The sequence below is a fragment of the Drosophila miranda genome (assembly GCF_003369915.1).
Source record: "Drosophila miranda strain MSH22 chromosome Y unlocalized genomic scaffold, D.miranda_PacBio2.1 Contig_Y2_pilon, whole genome shotgun sequence".
Classification (NCBI taxonomy): domain Eukaryota; kingdom Metazoa; phylum Arthropoda; class Insecta; order Diptera; family Drosophilidae; genus Drosophila; species Drosophila miranda.
This window is the reverse complement of record NW_022881614.1, coordinates 7,331,079-7,345,147: the sequence shown is the minus strand read 5'-3', so window position 1 is coordinate 7,345,147 and position 14,069 is coordinate 7,331,079. Positions and strand designations below refer to the sequence as shown.

General features: G+C 43.8%; 1 pseudogene; it reads left to right on the top strand.

The window, feature by feature from the left end:
- Positions 1-5,967: 5,967 nt before the first annotated feature.
- Positions 5,968-13,563, top strand: LOC117185874 (annotated as a pseudogene).
- Positions 13,564-14,069: the final 506 nt, after the last annotated feature.

Genomic DNA, 14,069 nt, shown 5'->3' with positions numbered 1-14,069 from the left:
AGGGCCCAATCGACTCGGCTATTGATGCTGATCAAGAATATATATACTTTATGGGGTCGGAAACGATTCCTTCTGGACGTTACACACATCCACTTTTACCACAAATCTAATATACCCCAATACTCATTTTGAGTATCGGGTATAATAATCAGTACATATGTGTTTCTATTTTTTGATTTCCTGAATCGGTGGTTTATTAGAGGGGATAGCTTTAACTATAAAAAGTTTTAGTTAAGCTTAAGAGCTTTTTGGAAACTCCACATAACTCGAACAAAAACATTACGAAAGGTAAGCCAATAATGAAAATTAAGGAAATTCTAAGTAATTTTTTTTGATAATTGTGAGCTATAGATCACAAGATTCCCGCACATTATGAAATTTTATATACATATAGGTTTCATTTATAAATGAGCTTAGTTCCACTGTACTTCAAGTAGAAGTACAGAGCGCCTGCGTTGAAGGCGTTGAAGGTTGTTAAAGAAACTAGATTGAAAACCAATGACAATTGTATAATAGGAATTTTAATGCAAATTCCCACTAAATGTCCATATTGCAAAACTTTTCAAAACTTTCAAATAAACTTTATTGAACCCAATATACTAATCACATGGAATCTTCCAAAAACAACGCTAAACCAGAATTGTGTAAACCAAGAAATCATAGCGGAAGGAAATACCATTATAAAAATCTACAACTGTTCAATCCAATTAAATGAATTTACAATATCAAACACAATGTTAGATTTTGCGCAGAATGTTTATGTCAACAACAACATAACTAAAATAAAACCACTGTCGTATGTCCAAACTAACGAAATAATTATGCAATACACCAAATATAGTAACCTATTACAAATAAGTCTACTAATTTCATTTGTCATAATTATATTAGTACTACTAAGTTATGTAGCTGTTAAATTTAAGAAAACTTCTAAAAGAGTCACGGTTAAATGTATTAACCCTATAATAGAAGCAGAAGAGGAACCAACCTCAGCCACCGCACTTGACACCCCGTCACTATACCCGAGGGTAATCGCCTAGGGACAGGCTAATAACAAACGTTGGGGGAGTGACATATCCATAATTCCCCACATCCCATACACATTATGTTTATGTACAATTCATCCACCCCATCCACACAAGTAACAGGACCCCACTCAAGAATCAATAACTGTTTCTTCCCATACTCCAAGCTAGGGCCCCCCATAATATAAACAATGGACCACATTGTTTCATCAACATTAGAATCACGCCACTCTCGAGAAATCGATTCTTTAGAATCACGCCACTCATGAGGACCAATCAAAGCTAGACATAAAACCAAGGAGTATCACATTCCTAGCTCCGTCATGTAATGCAACACCGATCGCCAGCAGTGGATGCCTTTCATCAAAGCCGACGCATCCCCAAATATGGATCCAGGCACGTACGCCACCGACACGAAGATGCAGCCGAGGAAAGCAACGCCCGAAGCCAGAGTCGGTAGTTCCAAGAGAAGGGCTCATGGAAACTAGCCAGCAGCAGAGAGATCAGTTCCGTTTGAGACAAGCAGACCCAAAGTCAAGTCGGGGAATTCATTTAAATCTTGTGACATAAAGATATTTAAGTTGTAAAATAAAAGTCTTTTTTAAAAAACTTAAAATCGAGTTGCGGATATTTAACTATATGTATACGTTTTAAAATGCCTACATGAGTATATATTTAAATATATGCCTATATATTGTATTGTGTAATTTAAAAGAGAAAACAAACAAAACAAAAACAACAAAAATATTACAATTATGTAATTGTAAATGTAGAGCTGAATGGAATATTATTTCAACAAAAAATATATATATAAAGAAATTGTAAAAAAAAACGAGGGGGAACGTTGTGAGTTGCTGCGGACACCGCAACTCTACAGTTATACCCGATACTTAGTCAGTATGGCTCTCCTTCGGCAGACGCCGCTAATATTGAACGACACGACAAAGAGTGCGTGCGAGAGAGACAGAAAATCAGTCTGAGAGTGACGTCGGGCGCTGCGTAGCCACTGCAAATTGATTTCTTGCTTATGGCTACAAAAATGATCCGATCTGATCCAGATTCAGCAATCAGATAGATATGGTCGTTATCTATGATTCTGCGTTTTTAGTTTTCTCGAATCTGCAATATTGTGGATGCAACAGATTTTCGTCCTTTGTGTGGGCGGAAGGGGGTGGGACGAAATTTTAAAATATACGTCTTATAGTGAGATCTAACAGGAGTGCGGATACTAAATTTGGTTACTCTAGCCTTAATAGTCTCTGAGATTTGTGGATGCCCCAGATTTTCGTCCTTTGCTGGGGCGGAAGGGGGTGTGGCGAAATTTTGACACAAAACGGTCAAGGTCCGATATCACAGGAGTGTGGATACCAAATTTGGTTGCTCTAGCTCTTATGGGTTCTGAGATCCTTGAACTCATATTTTGCAATTGGCAAAACCGACCATGAAACCTGTGTGTTAGAGAGAGACAGAGCGAGAAAGAATGAAATTGTTTTCTTGATGCTGGCTATAATAATAATACGATCCAATTCAGATTCCGCAGTCTTAAAGATATGGTCATTCTCTACAATTCTACGTTTTTGGTTTTCTCATATCTTTAAAATTGTGGATGCCACAGATTTTCGTTCTTTGTGGGGGCGGAAGTGGGCGGGGCGAAGTTTTGAAATATTTTTGTAGCAGTGACATATCACAGAAGTGTGGATCCAAAACATCGTTGCTCTAGCTCTTATAGTCTTTGAGCACTAGGCGCTGAAGAGGACGGACAGACGGACGGACGGACAGACGGACAGACGGACAGACAGACAGACAGACAGGGCCCAATCGACTCGGCTATTGATGCTGATCAAGAATATATATACTTTATGGGGTCGGAAACGATTCCTTCTGGACGTTACACACATCCACTTTTACCACAAATCTAATATACCCCAATACTCATTTTGAGTATCGGGTATAATAATCAGTACATATGTGTTTCTATTTTTTGATTTCCTGAATCGGTGGTTTATTAGAGGGGATAGCTTTAACTATAAAAAGTTTTAGTTAAGCTTAAGAGCTTTTTGGAAACTCCACATAACTCGAACAAAAACATTACGAAAGGTAAGCCAATAATGAAAATTAAGGAAATTCTAAGTAATTTTTTTTGATAATTGTGAGCTATAGATCACAAGATTCCCGCACATTATGAAATTTTATATACATATAGGTTTCATTTATAAATGAGCTTAGTTCCACTGTACTTCAAGTAGAAGTACAGAGCGCCTGCGTTGAAGGCGTTGAAGGTTGTTAAAGAAACTAGATTGAAAACCAATGACAATTGTATAATAGGAATTTTAATGCAAATTCCCACTAAATGTCCATATTGCAAAACTTTTCAAAACTTTCAAATAAACTTTATTGAACCCAATATACTAATCACATGGAATCTTCCAAAAACAACGCTAAACCAGAATTGTGTAAACCAAGAAATCATAGCGGAAGGAAATACCATTATAAAAATCTACAACTGTTCAATCCAATTAAATGAATTTACAATATCAAACACAATGTTAGATTTTGCGCAGAATGTTTATGTCAACAACAACATAACTAAAATAAAACCACTGTCGTATGTCCGAACTAACGAAATAATTATGCAATACACCAAATATAGTAACCTATTACAAATAAGTCTACTAATTTCATTTGTCATAATTATATTAGTACTACTAAGTTATGTAGCTGTTAAATTTAAGAAAACTTCTAAAAGAGTCACGGTTAAATGTATTAACCCTATAATAGAAGCAGAAGAGGAACCAACCTCAGCCACCGCACTTGACACCCCGTCACTATACCGAGGGTAATCGCCTAGGGACAGGCTAATAACAAACGTTGGGGGAGTGACATATCCATAATTCCCCACATCCCATACACATTATGTTTATGTACAATTCATCCACCCCATCCACACAAGTAACAGGACCCCACTCAAGAATCAATAACTGTTTCTTCCCATACTCCAAGCTAGGGCCCCCCATAATATAAACAATGGACCACATTGTTTCATCAACATTAGAATCACGCCACTCTCGAGAAATCGATTCTTTAGAATCACGCCACTCATGAGGACCAATCAAAGCTAGACATAAAACCAAGGAGTATCACATTCCTAGCTCCGTCATGTAATGCAACACCGATCGCCAGCAGTGGATGCCTTTCATCAAAGCCGACGCATCCCCAAATATCGATCCAGGCACGTACGCCACCGACACGAAGATGCATCCGAGGAAAGCAACGCCCGAAGCCAGAGTCGGTAGTTCCAAGAGAAGGGCTCATGGAAACTAGCCAGCAGCAGAGAGATCAGTTCCGTTTGAGACAAGCAGACCCAAAGTCAAGTCGGGGAATTCATTTAAATCTTGTGACATAAAGATATTTAAGTTGTAAAATAAAAGTCTTTTTTAAAAAACTTAAAATCGAGTTGCGGATATTTAACTATATGTATACGTTTTAAAATGCCTACATGAGTATATATTTAAATATATGCATATATATTGTATTGTGTAATTTAAAAGAGAAAACAAACAAAACAAAAACAACAAAAATATTACAATTATGTAATTGTAAATGTAGAGCTGAATGGAATATTATTTCAACAAAAAATATATATATAAAGAAATTGTAAAAAAAAACGAGGGGGAACGTTGTGAGTTGCTGCGGACACCGCAACTCTACAGTTATACCCGATACTTAGTCAGTATGGCTCTCCTTCGGCAGACGCCGCTAATATTGAACGACACGACAAAGAGTGCGTGCGAGAGAGACAGAAAATCAGTCTGAGAGTGACGTCGGGCGCTGCGTAGCCACTGCAAATTGATTTCTTGCTTATGGCTACAAAAATGATCCGATCTGATCCAGATTCAGCAATCAGATAGATATGGTCGTTATCTATGATTCTGCGTTTTTAGTTTTCTCGAATCTGCAATATTGTGGATGCAACAGATTTTCGTCCTTTGTGTGGGCGGAAGGGGGTGGGACGAAATTTTAAAATATACGTCTTATAGTGAGATCTAACAGGAGTGCGGATACTAAATTTGGTTACTCTAGCCTTAATAGTCTCTGAGATTTGTGGATGCCACAGATTTTCGTCCTTTGCTGGGGCGGAAGGGGGTGTGGCGAAATTTTGACACAAAACGGTCAAGGTCCGATATCACAGGAGTGTGGATACCAAATTTGGTTGCTCTAGCTCTTATGGGTTCTGAGATCCTTGAACTCATATTTTGCAATTGGCAAAACCGACCATGAAACCTGTGTGTTAGAGAGAGACAGAGCGAGAAAGAATGAAATTGTTTTCTTGATGCTGGCTATAATAATAATACGATCCAATTCAGATTCCGCAGTCTTAAAGATATGGTCATTCTCTACAATTCTAGGTTTTTGGTTTTCTCATATCTTTAAAATTGTGGATGCCACAGATTTTCGTTCTTTGTGGGGGCGGAAGTGGGCGGGGCGAAGTTTTGAAATATTTTTGTAGCAGTGACATATCACAGAAGTCTGGATCCAAAACATCGTTGCTCTAGCTCTTATAGTCTTTGAGCACTAGGCGCTGAAGGGGACGGACAGACGGACGGACGGACAGACGGACAGACGGACAGACAGACAGACAGACAGGGCCCAATCGACTCGGCTATTGATGCTGATCAAGAATATATATACTTTATGGGGTCGGAAACGATTCCTTCTGGACGTTACACACATCCACTTTTACCACAAATCTAATATACCCCAATACTCATTTTGAGTATCGGGTATAATAATCAGTACATATGTGTTTCTATTATTTTGATTTCCTGAATCGGTGGTTTATTAGAGGGGATAGCTTTAACTATAAAAAGTTTTAGTTAAGCTTAAGAGCTTTTTGGAAACTCCACATAACTCGAACAAAAACATTACGAAAGGTAAGCCAATAATGAAAATTAAGGAAATTCTAAGTAATTTTTTTTGATAATTGTGAGCTATAGATCACAAGATTCCCGCACATTATGAAATTTTATATACATATAGGTTTCATTTATAAATGAGCTTAGTTCCACTGTACTTCAAGTAGAAGTACAGAGCGCCTGCGTTGATTATACGCGATACTCAAAATGAGTATTGGGGTATATTAGATTTGTGGTGAAAATGGATGTGTGTAGCGTCCAGAAGGAATCGTTTCCGACCCCATAAAGTATATATATTCTTGATCAGCATCAATAGCCGAGTCGATTGAGCCCTGTCTGTCTGTCTGTCTGTCCGTCTGTCGGTCCGTCCTTCTGTCCGTCCCTATCAGCGCCTAGTGCTCAAAGACTATAAGAGCTAGAGCAACGACGTTTTATATCCGGACTTCTATGATATGTCACTGCTACAAGTATATTTCAAAACTCTGCCCCGCCCACTTCCGCCCCCACAAAGGGCGAAAATCTGTGGCATCCACAAATTCAAAGACACGAGAAAACTGAAAACGCAGAATCGTAGAGGATGACTATATCTCCCGGAGATCTGAACCAGATCGTGTAATTATTATAGCCAGAAAACAATTTCATTCTTTCTCGCTCTGTCTCTCTCTAACACACAGGTTTCATGGTCTTTTTTGCCAATTGCAAAATATGAGTTCAAGGATCTCAGAACCTATAAGAGCCAGAGCAACCAAATTCGGTATCCACACTCCTGTGATATCGCACCTTGACCGTTTTGTGTCAAAATTTCGACACACCCCCTTCCGCAGAATCATAGATAACGACCATATCTATCTATTGTTGAATCTGGATCAGATCAGATAATTTTTATAGCCAAAAGCAAGAAATCAATTTGCTGTGGCTACGCAGCGCCCGACGTCACGCTCAGACTGATTTTCTGTCTCTCTCGCACGCACTCTTTGTCGTGTCGTTTAATATTAGCGGCGTTTGCCGGAGGAGAGCCATACTGACTAAGTATCGGGTGTAAATGTAAATGTCGTAGACATTTTCGTGCACGCGCGATGAGGTCAACTTGAGATACTCTGAGGAATCTTGGAAGTTCGAGGAGGTTTTTTATACACTATTGGGGAAGGGTTTTCCCTTCCGAGCCTCAGAGATACAGAAGCTTCATCAGTTATTGGTAGCTCATGTCATTTGTTAGGGTTCTCTTTAAAATACATATAAGACGCTTTGGAATCGTTCAGGTAACTTGGATTATTAGCTTTACTTTTGTATCCGCAATAGACATTTGTTTCTTTGGAACATTTCTTTATCCGTGGAAAATATTTGTATCTGTTAGTTACCATTATTGGGTTAACGAAATAAGCTTTAGTTTTAGAATTTTTTCAGTAAGAGGCCTATAAACTTTGACCCCAAAGATATTGTGAACCCGCGTCCTTCGCTTATGGCACGCGCTTAAACCAATAACCGACAACTCATAGATAGAATACCTCATACTAAATAGATGAGGTATTGATACTGGAAACATTAAAAGTGCGGGCGTCTCGGGGCAATTACCATGCAAGGCACATTCAGCCGCAGCACCGGGAGCTGTTTTTATTAGATGTGCGTGCTGGTTCGCCTCGAGACGAGCTGTTGGCCATCGAATCGACCGAGTGCTCGCTTCATTCACAGCTGAACCAGCGCAGCGAGGAGCTCGAACTGGAGGCGAATGCATCGCTACTGAAGTCATCGCCCAACATTTTGGAGAACTTTTTGTACGACGATTTCCAACTACCAAAGGCACACTCGCACCTCAAGCGGATGGCGACCTTTCCAATGTCCACGCCTACCACCAGCTCCGGCTACGAATCGGGCAGGTCCAAGGAGGTGGCAGAGCCCAAGTTCTGCGATACTCTGGAGCGGCACGCCTTTATGCGGAATGTGATCAACCGGCAGCCGGAGAGCGTGCGCCGCTACTCGAGTCCGGGGGAGAAGGAGGCTGAGGTGCGGCACAGCCTGGAGGAGATCTCCAAGGACATCAAGGAGATCGAACAGTTTGTTACGGCCACAGAGCAAATGATGCAGCGCGAGAACGATTTGGAGAAGGAGCAGGCTCAGGTGCAGCTCCAAGCGCAGCTCCGGCGAGGCGACAAGGAGAACAAGACCCCGAGTCCCGTCAAGCGGATCACCTACAAGATCAATGCCTACAAGGCCCCGCAGCGTCGCCAGCGTCCAAACAGTCCCCGGTTCTATCACTCCCGGCTGTACTTCCGTAACGGTAGAATTGGCTGTGTGGACGCCGCCGAACAGCAGAGCAATATCGGAGCCACCCATGCCCTGGTCAAGCACATACTGAAGCACGAGAAGCCGCTGGTAAGTCCGGACAGTGTGAGACGCATCCTGCAGCCGGACAACTTTGAGATGACGCCCCTTCCGGGGATGGTTCCCATGCCAGTACCCGATCCGGTGGCAGTACAGCGAGCCGAAGAGCTGGCGGCGGCCACGGGACAGGTGGTATTTCCACTGGAGTCGTGTGACCAGCCCGCAGACGAGTCCCAGGACATCCAGGAGGAGGACGAAGACGAACAGGACGTGCAGATCTGCTACAACGAGTCACCGGAGCTGCAGAATGAGGATCACAATGTGAGTCGCCTGCGTTCGCCCTCCATCAACGAGAGCGAGATCGTAGCCGTGTTGGAACCTGAAAAGGATCGGGAGCAGGAGCATCATCGCAAGCCGAGCAGCGCCGGCAGCCTGGATTCGCAGGGCCAGCAGTTCCTACGCGACCAGGTCCGCCACCTGGTGCGACGCTTTACGGCCCGCGCCAACAAGGTCAAGTCGAGCTGCCGCCCACGCCCTCGTCCAGCAACGCCAGCTCGCCCTCGCCTCCGCCGACGGCCCTGCATGCGAGCACCAAGAGCCTGCATCCCTCGCCGGAGCACAATGTGCGTCTGGTGCCGGCGGGTTCTTCGCCTCATCGCGGACGCCTCTTTGAGGCGGACACTCCTCGCTCCAATGTCTGGCTCTGCTCCAGCCTGTGCGGCGCCAACAACGACGAAAGGACGCTGGATCCACAGGGGAAGATCTACATCTCCTGGCTGTGTGTGGTGTCGCTATCCTTCCTCTACAACGCCTGGGTCATGCCGTTGCGCGCCTCATTTCCCTTTCAGACGAAGGAGAACTCCAACATCTGGCTGGCCTGCGACTTCTGTGCGGACATCGTCTATCTGCTGGATGTCGTCTTCTTTAAGCACCGAGTTATGTACCTCTTCGATGGCTTTTGGGTGAAGAACAAGAACCTCACGAGGAAAAACTACATGCGGAAGCTACAGTTTAAGGTGCATTTTAGTCCCTCCACTCATGCCAAACCCAGCCTCATAGAACTCTTAAACAGTTGGATCTTCTGGCTTTGCTGCCCTTGGAGCTGTTCTACCTGAAACTGGGAACGGGCGCAGTCTGGTTGCGCTTCCCTCGCTTCTTTAAGATACAAAGCTTCTGGGAAGTGTTCCGCCTGCTGGATCGGGTGATATCATCGCCGCATTTTGTAAGTTTCCATTTGAATCCTTTTTTTATTCACTTATCTTTGGATTGCTTTTATCCAAATAGGTTCGCGTGGCCAAAAGCCTCACCTATATGCTCTATATGATCCACATCACAGCTGCCCTGTACTACGCCTACAGTGACTATCAGGGCTTGGGGAAGAACCGCTGGGTTTTCAGTGGCAAGGGACACCCTTATGTGCGGTGCTTTGCCTTTGCCACCAAGACGGTGAAACGAGTAACGAAGAGAATCTTCGCACGATGAAGCTGGTGGTCGGCTAACTGAAAAGGAGTACGCGCTCGCTTCCACGGCTGATCGCTGGTCGGAAATGGGGATGGGTTCTTTAGGGTAACCCTCCAGTTAGGTTGCTTCGCTCCTGCTGGTATTATTTTATTAAAATTCGCGTACTCTTTTTGGTAATGGGAGGGGGACAGACAAGGAAAGGATCGTTAGGGGTACGGAAAGTATAGTGGGGCAAAGATAGTGCAGAGAAGGAGTAGGGATCTACCACCGCGGCGGACATCTCTGTTTTGCTGGCACGGAGTCGTGCCACGCCCACCCTACCATGATCCTGAAAGAGCCAATAATAATATCAGGATCCCTGGAGTGTCCGGTATTGGTCATCCTATTTCGCTCACGAGCGGCATGGTTCCCCCAAATGCGGTAACGTCTAGCACATATTCATCTTAACAATCATTTTATTAGAAACTATATTCAGATACTATATTCATGTTACAAGAAAAAAGAAACACTAACCGAGAACTCCAAGACAAGGCTAAATGGACAAAAGGAGGAACGCAAAGCGTCACAAGAGATATAGCTATTATTACTAGGGAATATTTAGATAAATAAATACGATAAGTGTAAATAGTTATAAGTGCATATACGATATTTTATAGTGCGATATAAACTAATGATTTTTCCTTAGATAGAAAGATAATACTATAGCGCAATATAGGTACACATGTCCCAGCACATCGGCTTCAGGGAGTAGTTGGACATACTATTCGTTCTACCAAGCGTATTGTAAAGGCAGAAGGCCAATCAGCTGTGACTACTTTAAAAGTGTGAGGTCAACGACCGACAAACAGCTCTAGCAAAAAAGAACGAAGCTTTTGCCACGCTCGCGGAATTTTGGGAGGCAATAAAATTTAATGTTGTTGGTATATTATAAAGCTCACTCAGTTTTTGTTTGTGTTCCCGCGGCGAAAGATCTTTCGTAGCTGGGCGTGTGGCTGTGTGTGGGTGCATTAAACTTTTACCTGCAAACCAAAAATCGTACAGCGCGTGCTGCATGGCATAAGCTCGCGGAGGGGACCCGGACGAGCGGACGCTTTTAAGCTCAAACTTTTAAGCTTTTATCAAATGCATTTTCAAACTTTCCATGTGTTGGTGGGTTTTTTTTCTGGTTTTTTTTTCTGTTACAATTAACACTAAGTATATCCAACTACACAAAAACAGTCATATCAACGGACTGCGAGGTTCAAGGGAATGCGAGTCACGGTGGGATCTTACTGGCCTCAGTGGCTTTCAGTGGGCGGTGTATACATATGTATGTGAGCACATCTCTTACAGTTTTCATTCAGCCTACATAATGACACTAACGTGCACATAAGACAAACGCTGGCCTCCACTGCACTTTAAATAAACGTTTGGAACAGTAAGGCCGAATCACGAGAAGAACAAGAGAGGCGATACCACTAGGGGTCGCCGGGAGGTTATGTACACACGTGGTGCACTATTTTTTTCCCGCCTGGTAGGAACATTTAAGCGGCTTCGGGCCTACGCTGACTGCAAGCACCGGTTTCCGTTTCTTGGCCCGGTTTTGAATGCGAAACGGTTACGCCACTTCGCCGCACTAAGCCCGTTCAGACGGCTGTCCTCGTCTCGCGCAGCCAAAGTTCACTGCCCGCGACTTGGTGGATCAGCTGGTTCGTAGTGCGGGGGCTTAAAGCTCGGGCTGCAGCTTTTGGATAATTCCCAAACTAAGTGCCGATTCTAATGTGGAATTTGAAAATACTGATCAGGCTACTTTTTCTAACAGTTACTCCATGCACATATTTACCCGGTTGGAACTGGCACTGCGAAAATAGGGGGATGGGGTTGAGGTGCTAATTCCTTCTTTCTCCAGGTGTTTTTTTTTTTTTTTTTTGTGTTGGGGCTGCTCACCTCCAAGCGGAAACTACAGAAAAAGTCGGAAAATCGAACTTCGAGGCTCCTAGCACTGTCGAAGGCCGGTACTCACGTTTTCGATTAGAGCCCAATCTGCTTTCTTGGGTTATTTTTTCCCGATCGAGTGCACTTTGGTTTCACACCACGGTTATTTACGGCGGTTTAATTTTATTTTTATTATTTTTTTTTCTCACCGCGCAACTGAATGCTTGTACGGCCACGAGGAGAAAGAAAGATTTGGGCGGATCTACTGACCAACAAAAATTTTGTTCTCCGGATCTGTCTTTGCACGATCCTTCGCCATTCACCTTGAATGGTTATGGACATGGTGGGGAGATTTTTTGTTCGTTTTTAAGCATATTCTTAATGTCAACCCTAGATGGCGCTAGCCCTCACACGACCAGGAACATTTAACATGTAACACCACAACAAGAAATTAAGCCAACCTAACTATACACTAACTATGGGGACTAAACTTAATAATTAATAAGTATCTCGGTGAGGTGTGATATATACTTGTATAAATAATACAATATATATATATATTTATATATATATTATATACATAAATATATAAATTGTACAAATACCATCGGGCATACTTTCAGGCGAAGAACACAAATATGCTTTCCTATCCGCCCGACAAGCGACCACTACAACGGCCACATCGATAGGAAAAAAATCCGAAGCCGAAACGCCAGGGGGAGTACGTCTTTATGACGGTAGCCTGGCTGATGGGCGTCTTTGTGTTCGCCCTGCTGATCGGACAGATACGGGACATCATATCCACGGCCACCAGGAACAAGCACGAGTACCGTCAGCTGGAGGACGAGACGCTGGAGTACATGCGACGTTTGAATCTATCCCAAGAGCTGCAGTCAAGGGTCAAGATGTGGTTCCAGTTCACCTGGGAGCAGTAGCGTACTTTGGGTAGGTACATGCTCCTCCAAAGTAGTGCACCTTTCTGATTCTCTTCTTTCCTTACAGATGAGTCCAATATACTTGATGCGCTGCCCATCAATCTCAAAACAGACATCGCCATCTCCGTACACATTCAAAAACTGTCCAAGGTTCAGCTATTTGCCGATTGCAAGGAGGCGTTGCTGAGGGATCTGGTGTTGAAGCTGCGGGCGGTCACCTTTCTGCCCAAAGACTTTGTGTGTCGCAAAGGGCCAAGTCCAGGTAATGGGCGGTCCTAACAGCGACGTGGTGGCCAGAACCAACCCTTACCGAAGGCTCAGTGTTTGGAGAGATCAGCTTGCTGGGCATCAACGGAGCCGATCGTCGCACGGCCGATGTGCGATACAAGGGCTACTCCAATTTATTTGTGCTGTCCAAGTCGGACTTGAACGAGGGTATTGCATACTATCCCAACGCGCAGGCCATCCTGAAGAAGCGAGCCCGTCAGCTGATGCGAAAGAATGCAGCCCGGGAACGCGAGGAGGAGCGAGAGCGTGCCCTGCAAGCGGATGTGGTCATTGGCAATCCCAAGACTCCAGAGACACCACCAAAACTTCTCCAGACTGTCATACAGGCTTTGCCGTTTCAATCGCCTGCCGTGGTGCTCATCACACGGGGCTCGAACCGAATGCGTCGCAAGGGTCAGTCCCTTCAAATGGAGACCATAGTGGAGCCGAAGCTTGAGGTAACAGGTGATCCTGAATTGCCAGGACAGAAGAGCGGGAACGGAGTGTTGAGGAACGTATAACAAGTCCATCGCTAAGCGAAGAACCATCGGCAAAGGAGAACAAGATGAGAATGGAAGAGACGAAAATTTGTATACACACATATTCTTACCGCCGCTGCGACGGCATTTTTTTCAGTACCAAATAGACATCGAACTGGACAAGAACAAAATAAATACAGTCCACTAAAATCAAATCCGTCGAGCATATTATTCGCGAACATTCTTTGGTCCTTCGACGCGGATTCTTGAACAGTTTTGTGTGCTTTGGTGTTCATTGAAAATTGTTTACAATGGAACAATTAAAGGCATTGGTAAAAGCCCGTGGCAGACTCAAGGCTATTATCACACGCGCATTGGCTTGGGCTGAACGGGAGGAACCAACTACAACGGCGCAGGTCACCTCACGAATGGAACTGCTCCAATCGGCTTGGAAAGAGTTCTCACAACTTGGAGATTCCATAGCCCTTCTCGAACACGTGGATGGGTATGGGGATCCAGAGGAAGACCATTGTCTTCCTCTACAAGGAACAGTATCTATTGGCACATGCAATGATTTTGGAGGAAAAGGGGTTAGTACAACCAACTACAACTGCAACGATCAAAGGGGATGGCAGCAGAGAGCTTCATCTAAACAACGACGCAGTACTCAGCCTGCTACAACAGCAACAACAGCTATTTGAACAGTTAGCTGCAAACCAGAACACGACGAACATGTCTATGCGTGCTGCTGGAGAG